The sequence below is a fragment of the Lolium rigidum genome, chromosome 7, assembly GCF_022539505.1.
Source record: "Lolium rigidum isolate FL_2022 chromosome 7, APGP_CSIRO_Lrig_0.1, whole genome shotgun sequence".
NCBI lineage: Eukaryota > Viridiplantae > Streptophyta > Magnoliopsida > Poales > Poaceae > Lolium > Lolium rigidum.
This window is the reverse complement of record NC_061514.1, coordinates 113188915-113200322: the sequence shown is the minus strand read 5'-3', so window position 1 is coordinate 113200322 and position 11408 is coordinate 113188915.

Here is an 11408-nt window from a genome sequence, read left to right as displayed (position 1 = left end):
TTCGATGGCCTGCAAGATCCTGAGGATTGGTTAATCGACTACCTAGAGACGGTGAAACTGATGGGCGGAACTAGAGGAACGGCCACGCAAAGTATCCAGGTGCACTTGAGTGGAGCGGCACGGTCATGGATAAAAAAGTTGCCTCCTGGTTCCATCGATAACTGCGAAAGTTTCGAGGACATATTCGTGAAGAATTTCTTGTCCACGTGCAAGAAACCCGCGTCACTGGAGGAGCTAAGGGCCTGCAGACAAAAGTATGATGAATCAATGAGGATGTATATCCAGAGGTGGAACATCATCAAAAACTCGGCAGAGAACATATCTGACGCGAGAGCAATAGACGCATTTGTTGCTGGAATCCGAAGGAAAGTCCTTGTCGAGGATTTGGGAAGAACCAACCCGAAAACAATAGCAGCACTCATGGAAATAGCGAACCGCTGGGCAGATGGAGAAGATGTTGTTCATAATAAGCGGCACAGGTCGCCTGAGGATGAGCGCAACCAAAACTTTCAAAATAGGCGATGATTTTCTCGACAGTTCTCAGACTATGATGCTCCAGGCCAAATATCGGCTGGTTTTCGAGGAAGCAGCGGAGGTACTAATCGGGATGATTATCAAAAGAGTGGAGAGCAGCGCAATGATTACAAGGACGGCTCCCGTCCCAACAGGAAAATAATGGACCAAGGTTTCAGAGGCCGTATGTATCACCCGAGGATCTCCTAAACGGACCATGCCAAATGCACTTTTTCCTCGACAACAATGGAAAGAGGCAGTCAGGGAATCTGCAGAAGGACTGCCAAACTTTTCTAGCACTACATCGATATGGAGGGCATACCAGCATGCAGGCAGTAAACAGAAAGCCAAGGAGTGAGATTCACCTTCCACCTCCACCCGCAATCACGGACGAAAATCGGCACCAGTTGCGCATTGGCGGCAGCTCCACAACCAGGTCCTTATATCGACACCAATGGTGCGGTCTCGATGATTCAGAAAGGCAGGCCATCCAACAGAACTCCGAAAGTAATCTCGCGACAAGTTTTTATGGCAGAGAAGATGCCTCCACCAACAATCGAGTACCTGAACTGGTCAGGGCAAGACATCGGCTTCACCATAGCTGATCACCCGCAACAAGTTCCACGACCAGGACAGTCTGCTTTGATCTTACCAGCGGTGATCGAGGGATTCGACGTTTCACGAGTATTCATTGATGGAGGGAGCAATTTAAACTTCATGTACGCAGATACATTGAGGAAGATGAACATATCCTTGGCAAACTTGTTACCAACTGATACGCGTTTCCATGGTATCACACTGGAGAAGCCGAGCTACCCATTGGGAAAGATCAATCTCGACGTTCAGTTTGGAACCCGAGAAAACTACAGAAGAGAGAGGTTGGAGTTTGAAGTCGTGAATTTCCCGTCACAGTATCATGCTTTGTTGGGGAAACACGCCTATGCTAGGTTTATGGTGGTACCACATTACACATACTTGTTGTGGAGACTCCCTGGACCCAAGGGCCCAATCACAGTGAAAGGCAGTTTCGCGCTAGCTGATAAGTGCGATAAGGATTTTCATCAAATGTCAGAAACTTTCGGGATGCAAGTAGAGTATATGGCGTCAAGGCTAACAACTGATTATGGCGTGTTGCCTCATGGAGGGAGGCCGCTAAAGGAGCCAACTTTCGACACAACCAAAAATTCCAAGGAGGTGCAAATTCACCCGACCTGTTGAGTCGCTCTTTCCTGACCTTCTAAGTGAGTTCTAGCTTGAGCTGGCATAGTTTGTTCCCTTACTTTAGCTTGTAGGCCAAGGTTGAGAATCCATACGGAATGGACGAGGAATTTCCCTGGGTCGGATGAAGCCATCAAAGTTTGAACCAGACCTTTTGATCTTTGGTTATCCTTCATAGTAATAATATCTCGGGGTTTGCAACGAAAACTTGGTATATCGACTAGACGACCGTGAAAAAAAAAATGTCTATCTATGGTTAACTAATTGCCTGGCTCCAGGAATGGTCGAAGCCATACCCAATCGAAAAAGGATGTTATCCAAACGCATTTCAAGTAGTTGTAGTAAAACCCGACCTGTTGACCCTTTTGCTTTTCCAATCCCAAGAAGACGACAGCTATCGCAACAAACATGGACCTCGCATAGGAAAGCGCGCTCGTCGAGTTCCTCCGTGAGCGCTGGGAAATCTTCGCATGGTGTCCAGCTGACATGCCAGGAGTACCCAGGGAACTTGCCGAGCACCCCCTTAACTTGGATCCAATGGCGAGACCAATCAAACAACCCTTGCGGCGTTTCTCGGAACCAAACCGCAAAGCTATGTTGTCAGAAATCAATCGACTCAGAGAAGCTAGCTTTATCAAAGAGTTACATACAGAGGCCACGTGGGTAGCTAACCTAGTCCTAGTCCCGAAGAAAAATACAGAGGTCCTTTACATGTGCGTCGACTTCACGTGTCTCAATAAACATTGTCCAAAGGATCACTTTCCCCTCCCCAGGATCGATCAAATTATCGACTCCACGGCAGGCTATGAACGTCTTTCCTTTCTGGCATATTCTGGTTACAACCAGATCCGACTAAAAGAAGAAGATGAGGTCAAAACAGCTTTTATAACACCTTATGGCGTGTTCTGCTATAGAACAATGCCTTTCAGGTTAAAAAACGCGGGAGCAACATATCAGCGGATGATGCAGAAGTGTCTTGCCACACAGATTGGCAAGAACGTTCAAGTATACATTGATGATGTCGTCATAACAACAAAGATGGGCTCAACCTTGATCGAGGATCTCAAAGAAACTTTCGACAATCTCGATTCTGCCTCAAGTTGAACCCGGCGAAGTGCTCTTTTGGCGTCCCTGCGGGAGAACTTCTCGGGTTTCTAGTGTCAGCAAGAGGAATCGAGGCTAACCCGGAGAAAATTCAAGCCATCGTGACGATGCGGAAGCCAACAAAGTTAAAGGAAATACAACAGCTAACTGGGCGAATCGCAGCTTTAAGTAGATTCTTCGCCAGGCTAGGAGAAAAGGCGTTGCCGTTCTACGCCTTGATCAAGCAGGGAGAAAAGTTCGAGTGGAACGAAGAAGCAGACAGAGCTTTTGAAGACCTCAAGCGCACAATCTCGACACCACCAATATTGGTAGCGCCCAAGGAAAAGGAACCTCTCATGTTATACATCGCAGCCACGCCTCAGGTGGTTAGCATAACACTTGTGGTTGAAAGAGAAGAAGAAGGAAAACTCCATGGAGTCCAGCGGCCGGTATACTTCATCAGTGAAGTTTTACCGCCTTCAAAACAGCGGTACCCACATTACCAGAAGCTAGCATATGGAGTGTTCACAACCGCACGAAAACTGCGACACTATTTTATGGCGCATCCAATAATAGTGGTCAATGAGGTGCCTTTATCCAATATATTAAACAACCCAGAGGCTACGGGTCGTGTCTCCCTTTGGGGAATAGAGCTTTCCCCTCGGGACATCACATATGAGAAAAGAAAAGCAATAAAGTGGCAGATCTTACGAGACTTCGTCGCAGAGTGGATGGAGCTGCAAAATACAGGACCCCCAGATTTGTCAAGAACCTAGACCATGAACTTCGACGGGTCCAAGAGGTTAGAAGGAGCTGGAGCAGGCGTGATACTAGTTCACCTCAAGGCGACAAGCTCAAATACGTGCTACGGATGACATTTCCAAACGCATCCAACAATGAGGCGGAGTATGAAGCGCTCATACATGGGATGAAGATGGCGAAAGCCTGCGGAGCAACCCGATTAAAAATCTTCGGCGATTCACAGCTGGTGGCTCAACAGGTGATGAATCAGTGTGACGCAGTCAATGACAGTATGATAGCATACAAGGAAGTATACAATGAACTCGAGAACCTTTTCGACAGGTGTGAAGTAAATCATATCAGCAGGCTCAACAATGATGAAGCCGATGTTCTGGTAAACATCGGGTCGTAATGTCTAGCAATACCACCCGGCGTATTCTAGGAAGAGATAACTGATAGGTCAACCAAGGCGAAGAAACAGCAGAAGAAGAAGGAGAAGGTTGAGAAAGCCTCGGGGGCTCCAGCAGCATCAGAGGCAAACACATTGGAAGATGAGGAGGAGTCACATGTGATAATGATGGTACAAATTCCTTGGATGCAGGCTTACGTAGCATATATCCTACAAAAAGAACTGCCCGAAGACCCAGTAGAAGCAAGGCGAGTTATCAGACGATCCAAAGCTTTTACTGTGATCAAAGGAGAGATCTACAAGCGAAGTATTTCAGGAGTACTACAAAGACGCGTTACACCCGAAGAAGGAAGATTAATTCTGAAGGATGTACACGAGGGAATATGCGGACATCATGCAAGCAGTCGAGCAATAGAAGCCAAGGTTTTCAGGGCAGGATTCTACTGGTTGACAGCAATAGAAGATGCAAAGGACGTAGTATGCACTTGCGACGCGTGCCAAAGATTTGCGGCAAAACCTCATTCTCCGGCAGCAAAGCTGATGCCAATACCCTTGTCATGGCCTTTCGCTCAATGGGGCCTTGATATGGTGGGGAAACTACATAAAGCATGGCCAGGAGGTTACGAGTATATGCTGGTGGCTGTCAACAAGTTTACCAAGTGGATTGAGGCAAAACCAATAAATTCGCCAGATGCAGCATCGGTGGTCAGCTTCGTCAAAGGTATCGTTTTTCGGTTCGGTGTTCCTAATAGTATTGTCACGGACAACGGCAGTAATTTCACTTCCGAGGAGTTCAAGGCATATTGCGCAGAGGTAGGCATCAAACTACACTTTGCGTCAGTAGAGCATTGATACGTCTCCGACGTATCGATAATTTCTTATGTTCCATGCCACATTGTTGATGATATCTACATGTTTTATGCATACTTTATGTCATATTTATGCATTTTCCGGCACTAACCTATTAACGAGATGTCGAAGAGCCAGTTGCTGTTTTCTGCTGTTTTTGGTTTCAGTAATCCTAGAAAGGAAATATTCTCGGAATTGGACGAAATCAACGCCCAGGGGCCTATTTTTCCACGAAGCTTCGAGAAGACCGGAGGACTTACGAAGTGGGGCCAGGAGGTGGCCAGACACTAGGGCGGCGCGGCCTGAGCCCTGGCCGCGCGGCCCTAGTGTGTGGGCCCCCCGTGACCCCTCCGAGGCTGCCCTTCCGCCTACATATAGTTTTCGTCGCGAAACCCCCAGTACCGAGAGCCACGATACGGAAAACCTTACAGAGACGCCGCCGCCGCCAATCCCATCTCGGGGGATTCAGGAGATCGCCTCCGGCACCCTGCCGGAGAGGGGAATCATCTCCCGGAGGACTCTTCACCGCCATGGTCGCCTCCGGAGTGATGAGTGAGTAGTTCACCCCTGGACTATGGGTCCATAGCGGTAGCTAGATGGTCGTCTTCTCCTTATGTGCTTCATTGTCGGATCTTGTGAGCTGCCTAACATGATCAAGATCATCTATCTGTAATGCTATATGTTGTGTTTGTTGGGATCCGATGGATAGAGAATACTATGTTATGTTGATTATCAATCTATTACCTATGTGTTGTTTATGATCTTGCATGCTCTCGTTATTAGTAGAGGCTCTGGCCAAGTTTTTACTCTTAACTCCAAGAGGGAGTATTTATGCTCGATAGTGGGTTCATGCCTCCATTAAATCTGGGACAGTGACAGAAAGTTCTAGGGTTGTGGATGTGCTGTTGCCACTAGGGATAAAACATTGATGCTATGTCCGAGGATGTAGTTATTGATTACATTACGCACCATACTTAATGCAATTGTCTGTTGTTTGCAACTTAATACTGGAAGGGGTTCGGATGATAACCTGGAAGGTGGACTTTTTAGGCATAGATGCATGCTCGGATAGCGGTCTATGTACTTTGTCGTAATGCCCAATTAAATCTCACTATATTCATCATATCATGTATGTGCATGGTCATGCCCTCTCTATTTGTCAATTGCCCAACCGTAATTTGTTCACCCAACATGCTATTTATCTTATGGGAGAGACACCTCTAGTGAACTGTGGACCCCGGTCCATTCTTTTACATCGAATACAATCTACTGCAATACTTGTTCTACTCGTTTTCTCGCAAACAATCATCATCCACACTATACATCTAATCCTTTGTTACAGCAAGCCGGTGAGATTGACAACCTCACTCGTTACGTTGGGGCAAAGTACTTTGGTTGTGTTGTGCATGTTCCACGTTGGCGCCGGAATCCCCGGTGTTGCGCCGCACTACATCCCGCCGCCATCAACCTTCAACGTGCTTCTTGACTCCTATCTGGTTCGATTAAACCTTGGTTTCTTACCGAGGGAAAACTTTCATCGCCGTGCGCATCACACCTTCCTCTTGGGGTTTCCAACGGACGTGTCATCTACGCGCATCAAGACTGTTTTCTGGCGCCGTTGCCGGGGATATCAAGATACGCTGCAAGGGGAGTCTCCACAATCCAATCTCTTTACTTTGTTTTTGTCTTGATTTATTTTTATTTACTACCTTGTTTACTGCATTATATCAAAACACAAAAAAATTAGTTGCTAGCTTTACTTTATTTACTGTCTTGCACTCTATATCAAAAACACAAAAAAATTAGTTACTTGCATTTACTTTATCTAGTTTGCTTTATTTACTACTGCTAAAATGGATACTCCTGAGAATACTAAGTTGTGTGACTTCACAACCACAAACAATAATGATTTCTTATGCACACCTATTGCTCCACCTGCTACTACAGCAGAATTCTTCGAAATTAAACCTGCTTTACTGAATCTTGTTATGAGAGAGCAATTTTCTGGTGTTAGTTCGATGATGCTTCGCTGCCCATCTTAATAATTTTGTTGAATTGTGTGAAATGCAAAAGTATAAGGATGTAGATGGTGACATTATAAAATTAAAATTGTTTCCTTTCTCATTAAGAGGAAGAGCTAAAGATTGGTTGCTATCTCTGCCTAAGAATAGTATTGATTCATGGACTAAATGCAAGGATGCTTTTATTGGTAGATATTATCCCCCTGCTAAAATTATATCTTTGAGGAGTAGCATAATGAATTTTAAACAATTGGATAATGAGCATGTTGCACAAGCTTGGGAAAGAATGAAATCTTTGGTTAAAAATTGCCCAACCCATGGACTCGACTACTTGGATGATCATCCAAACCTTTTATGCAGGACTGAACTTTTCTTCGCGGAACCTATTGGATTCAGCTGCTGGAGGTACCTTTATGTCCATCACTCTTGGTGAAGCAACAAAACTTCTTGATAATTGTAACACCCCAACTTTTGGAACCATGTTTATTTGTCCTTAGTGCAAAAATTAGGGGGAACAAAATTTTTTTTCTATAAACAAATTAGATGAATTGCCTTGATCTGTTTGTTATAATGAATTGCTTTGATCTGCTGGTAGATGAATTGTCTTGATTTGCTTGTTGAGTTTTGTCTTGAGCTACCTGAAAGAACAACATCTCTTGTGGCAAAAACAAACAACTCACTTAATAAAACACATGTGTGGCTTAGGAAGAATCGTTTTCCTTTTTTCTACATCAAACCTCTCTCCTGATGGCAACATGAGTGTGCCCACTCAAATGTTTCAGACTTTGGCAGTTGGTATCTAAACAACCACCACTGTTCTTGCTGACCTCAATGCATGGATCTCATCTGTGCAACACCCTCTTCAACCTCCACGTCTTGCATGTCTTAGTCTATCCTTACAACACATATATTCCACTTGATATTATACCCTATCCAATGTTTCAACTCTAGATCACTTCTTCCCCTTTACCTCTTGATTTTATGATCATCCAAGTTAAATCTCCACAAAAACCAAGTGTGTGAGTGATGGCTACATAATGTAGTAATCCTATACCCTTGAGATCATACCTCCCAACTTTATTCTTCTTTTAATAACATCTCCAAACCCCTATTTAATTTCCTCTCTAGTTTTTGACCTCAAAAACTACTTCTAGTTTATTACCTTTTCTTTAAGTTGTTTCTTCGAATAAAACAAGGAAAGAGATTGGAATATCCCTCCCCTCTTTTCCACCCAAGAATAACTTCCACTTTAATTTCCTTCCGATTTAACCAAATGCATTTTATGGTACTTATGCCATTTCTTATTTGTTTTTTTTTAACATGAGAAAATCTACCTTGCTCTATCAAGTGAGTAGGACACTTTGAACTCCTATATTCCACATAATTTCTCTCAACATTTCCAAAGTACCTTTCATTTCAAAATTTGATCAACTCTCTTTTTAATGAGGACCCTTCCTTCTTTTTATTTTCAAAGTATAAATAAAAACTTATATTCTTCATCCGCCACATAGCACTCATCTTTGGTTCACCATCATCATCTTAACCTCTACACTACTTTCACCAACACCTCATCTTGGAAGACAAGCATGGATACTTAGCCCATGTGTGAGCAAGTCTTGTTTAGCAAGGAATGGACCCGGCCATGCCTAGTTCTTGACATGCATGAACTTAATACTTTCATCTATCTCATTCTTTTCTTACACCACCAAACCATCACATAGCGTCCTAATCTCTCGGGTCATCCTTGCTCAGCCTTGAGGCCATTATCTCTTAATCCAAAACTTGGGTATGAGGAGGACGAGCCATGCATGCATGGGCATCCGACGCCCTAGCATCATCTCTCTCTCACTTGTGGCCAAACCAACCAGAGCCCTGCACCCTACTACCACTAGCCCCTCTGCATCCTTTTCTTCACCCCTTAGTCAAACCCTACACCACCCCCTCCCTTACCTCTTCCCAATGCCATCAATGGCATGAACATAATAAAAACCTTGCTGCAGCTCTCTCTCTCTCCATTCCCACCAAAGACACCACATGTCTATGACCCTCACGCCCTCTTTCTTTCCCTGGTAGCTTCCCTAGCAAGCCCTAGCCCCTTCTTTCTTCTTTTTCTTCCCGTGGTCACCACATCTTGGACAGAGAGCAGCAGGCCCCGTTTTCTCCCAACGATGCGCCATGATGGTACCCTGGCATCCCCTTCCCCAATGTGCTTGCTCCCAAGGCCCGCCCTACCTTGCAGAAGTCACGCCGTGCCCGCCATTGGTCGTGGTCACCGCGCCATGCCATTGGCCGTGGCCACCGCGCGCACCCCTCGCCTATAAAACCCGAGCCCAGCCAGCCAGTCCCTCCTTCGCCTCCTCACCACCTCTCCCACCTCCCAGAGACCACACCAAGGACACTGAGGCGCTCTGCCCTGCCGCTGCTCGCCGGCAAACGCGCCACGCCCGTGGTCACCGCGAGGTGGCGGTGAAGAACACGCTCGCCCGGCCTCGTTTTCCCCTTCCTTCTCCTTTGCTCGACACTCCCTGACTCATCACGGTCCTAACCCTGCCTTCCGTGCTGCCCAGGTCCGTCCGAGCTTGCCACCGTCGCCCTCCCCCCGAAGTTCGCTGCAGCCGAGAGGAGCTACCGTGGCCAGGAGGAGCACCGCCGAGCCGCCCCTAGACGCGCCCTGGACGACCCCGACGCGCCACCACTTCGGCCAACCCTCTCCGTCGCCCGCCCACCACCGGTACGTCTCCAGCCTCCGCCGTTTCCCTCCCAGAAGCCGCGTCGCTGCGTGCGTGGTCGCGAGCAGGGAGAAGACCCCGATCCTCCCTGCATGCGTGCATGGTTGGCCACGTTGGCCCATGCACATGGGCCCCGCACCAGGCCCCTCTTCCCCTTCTTTTCTTTTTCCTTTTCCTCCCTCCACCTAGAAACACTCCTGGGCCGGCCCAAACCGTCACCACCGCACGGCCCAGATCTCTTCCCGCCATTTTATTTCGTTCAAAATTTTGGAAATTGCTGTTAAAACCAGTGACACTAATTTGTGAGTAACTTCATATCTACACACCCAAATCGAGTGATTCAAAGTTCCACGGTTAGATAATGAAAAGATATACGACTTGGCACTGGTCTCATCCTCAAATTCGTTATAGATTTTCCTGGGTATATAAAGTTCTGAAAACATGCAGAATCACTGTTTGTTAGATATAAATTTTTATACAAAACCTTTTTGAGCAAACTCAACTGTAGTTGAAAGCCCTATTCAATAGCTTCATTTTGACGTAGGTGCCACTTCAAATGAACTCATAAATCTTAAATGGTTCACAGATCAATTTCTGGTCAGATCTGACTTTGTCTAATTCAACCAGGAGCTTGGAAACGAATTTTGGAATGAAACCAATTGAGTTATGACCAGCCTTTCAATATATTTCAGATGCAACTGACCTCATATTTTTAGGATTTTTCTATGATTTTTGGCATACAGATCTTGTTTTCTCATGACAGTCAGATTCAAACAAATTCCTAAATTTGTAAGATTAATATTTTTGGGTGAATCCAATTGTGTTAGTTTTGTTATAGTACTGGCTATCCAGGAAAAATATTGTTAGTCTCTGTTCATACATATTAGATACTGTTAGTAATGTGTATGTGTGACATGGGTTGTTGAAGCAAAACTTTTTGGTTTATTTGAAAACTTTGACCACCTCTTTGCATTAAAATTGGTTAACCAATGTTTTATTCTTGCAAAATGCGAACCGCTGCAACTTAACCTTAGTTCTATTATTTGGCTTAAGTTTTCAAATGGTGCGGTATATGGTTTACTTCCTATTTTTGGTGTAGTGTTTTATTAACAAAATAAAAGAGATAAATGATTTCTACCTCTTTAAAAATGTTTGAAAATAAAAGATGAATGTTTTGAGGCCAAAAGCATTGCACTTGTCATCTTGATAGTGTAATCTACCATGGGATTTTTAGTTTATGCCATGGAGCTAGCCGAGAGAGTAAATTGCTAAGTTGTGATACTCTCATGCCTTTACTAGGTAAATAAAATGGGGTTTTCTTTTATAAAGTTGTTTTGAAATAACTATAAGTCCTTAACATGATAGCCCTTAGTTGAGTGGTTAGTTTTGGATTGTTGCATGTTTTTTTTTATTGGTGCAATGTGTTGATTGTGTTCCTTTTATATTTTCCGGCGATAGATGCGAATAATTCCGGGGAAGAAGAAGAAGTGGTTCGGACAAGGATTTTATTTATTGTTGGAATTCTTTTGATGGAGTTGAAGAAGTCTAGGGACAAATAAGCCAACCAAGGCAAGCCATCTTTTGATCTCTTGCTATTTATCCTTCTTGTTGTGTTCATTGTTCCATTATATACTTGGTTCCTTGTATCATGTGTGATGTTTGGTCCTCTACTCTATGCATACTTATTCCCAAGTATGTTGAACCCCTTGTTGATACTATGCATACTTACTCCCAAGTATGTTGAACCCCTTGTTGATACTATGCATACTTACTCCCAAGTATGTTGAACCCCTTGTTGATGTTAGTGTAACACCCCAAATTTCAAAACAAAGAGAAAATGAATTT